Source organism: Lipotes vexillifer, unplaced genomic scaffold (genome assembly GCF_000442215.2).
Source record: "Lipotes vexillifer unplaced genomic scaffold, Lipotes_vexillifer_v1.1 scaffold977, whole genome shotgun sequence".
Classification (NCBI taxonomy): Eukaryota; Metazoa; Chordata; class Mammalia; order Artiodactyla; family Lipotidae; genus Lipotes; species Lipotes vexillifer.
In genome coordinates, this window is record NW_006783088.1 from 4004541 (window position 1) to 4005922 (window position 1382).

Genomic DNA, 1382 nt, shown 5'->3' on the forward strand with positions numbered 1-1382 from the left:
AAGGGTCTCCAGCCACACAGATGGCGGGAGCTTCGTGGAGGAGGCTGTGGCACTGTTTTAATTCCTTGAACGTTTCCAGGCCATTGTAGCCTGTTTGTAGGTTAGAGTAGTCCCTAAAAATCATGCCCAGGGTTCTCACTTAATGAGTCCTGCTCTGTGCCCAGCCCTGTGCTAAGCTTCATCAGCTTTCTGTCTCACAGCCCAAATACTCGAAAGATTCTGTGATCGTCTTTCCCATTTCATAGCTAAAGGCAACTGAGACCTATTGAGGTTAGGTGCCCTGCACAAGGTCTCATAGCTGTAATGCATCAGCAGTGGGAGTGAACCGGGCCTGGCTGGCCCCATAGCCAGGGTGCCCGACCACCACCCAGCCTGCTGCCTTGCACGCCTGTGGGTAACTTCTCAAGGAGGCTTGAGACAACATGCATGTCCCCAGGATCCTCACTTGTGGACGCTGGAGACACCAGAGCTCCTAAGAGGCAGCCAGGCAGCTCTGCTGATGGTGAAAAGTTGGCGGACGGTCACCCTCTGGATGCTTGTCTTTGGGACCATGATTGTAAGAACTTGCCCTCATTGGAGGTGCCCGAAGGATGTTCTGGTTCTGTGGGGTCTGTGGATAAGCCACAGTGCCCAGGGGCTATAGAGATTGTACACGAAATCCATGTTCGTGTTGGTGCAGATTCTGGGGAGAAGGACCCCACACGGACCCCACAGTGTTTCAACTTGAGGGGGCACGACTCCAAAGAGAAAGAAGCACTGGGGCGTCCAGTAACCCCTTGGCTGACCCAGACCACAGAGGCTCAGTTTGGACCCCATCAGACCGCCTCCCCTGGGAGGTTGCACTGGCTGAACTCTATGTGGGCATATACTGCTCGCCTTGAAGGTTGATTCAGGACCCAGCCCTGCGGAGCTTCTCCTTGGACTTATTAGGTGTGAGGTCTACCTGCTCAGGGCTCTCTAGGAGACCCTTAAGAAGAAATCTTGTGCTGGATTCAGTATCAGTAATAGCTGGGTATCTCTTGAGCAGGTGCTTTAATCTTCATCTCACGGATCCTGTGAAACATGTAAGTGAAATATTTCCTTTTTCCCACTGGCAGCCTGGTAGCTCTGACCTGTCTGTGTCGCCCAGAAGTGTCTTGGCTGTTGTACACTACGTGGCTCCTAGTTCTTTTAGACTTTCGTACCCCTGTTTTCCCCTTGCCTCATTTGCATCACCCCATTTTCCTTAGGAAGAAAAAACCTTGCCGTTTTATGTGTTTTAGCCTTAACTAAACAAACATTTATGGTGGATCGATGCTGGCTACTGCAGACGCAGGGATTAAGCATTTCCTTTCTGCAGTCTCCATCCCAGAGGCCTGTTTGCCGACTCCCCCCCCCCCACC